The sequence below is a fragment of the Cynoglossus semilaevis genome, chromosome 17 (genome assembly GCF_000523025.1).
Source record: "Cynoglossus semilaevis isolate Cse_v1.0 chromosome 17, Cse_v1.0, whole genome shotgun sequence".
NCBI lineage: Eukaryota > Metazoa > Chordata > Actinopteri > Pleuronectiformes > Cynoglossidae > Cynoglossus > Cynoglossus semilaevis.
In genome coordinates, this window is record NC_024323.1 from 7,461,878 (window position 1) to 7,462,363 (window position 486).

General features: G+C 35.8%; 1 protein-coding gene and 1 gene segment (V, D, J or C); one reads left to right on the top strand and one right to left on the bottom strand.

Annotated features, from left to right (window-relative positions):
* The window catches only part of sez6l2 (seizure related 6 homolog (mouse)-like 2), a 70,293-nt gene that overhangs the window by 42,323 nt on the left and 27,484 nt on the right, over positions 1-486 (top strand). The gene's annotated exons all lie outside the window — the stretch shown is intronic.
* LOC107989843 (Ig heavy chain V region MOPC 21-like) overlaps positions 1-486 on the bottom strand; it is a 9,076-nt gene that overhangs the window by 3,389 nt on the left and 5,201 nt on the right.

Here is a 486-nt window from a genome sequence, read left to right on the forward strand (position 1 = left end):
AATATACGTTTTTTAATATAATCAATAACAATCAACAAAACATAAACACTAAGCTGTTGTCCAATGTAAGATATAAATATATGAATTATTTTCCTTTAGTAACTGTATTTTGACATATTTTAATTTTACATTAACAGTGTTTTATTCTCATTTTTTAGTCCTCATTACTGACGTGACATGATTCAATCCCTTTATCTCTGAGCTGGTATGAACTCATTTATTGTGCGAGGGCGCCTCCTCTGGTGACTTGATGTTACATGTTTTCAGGCACTGATGTGTTTTCATTCATGTACAGATGGTTGTGTTCCTGTGACTCTCTGACTCAGTAATACACAGCAGAGTCTTCTGCCTGTATATTCTGTCCATTTAGAGTCGCTGTGTTTCTAGAAGAGTCCACATCAATACTGAATTTGTTCTTCAGTCAATCTTTTAGACATGAGCCTCCAGTGTATCTTTGTCCAGTCCACTCCAGTCCTTTCCCTGCAG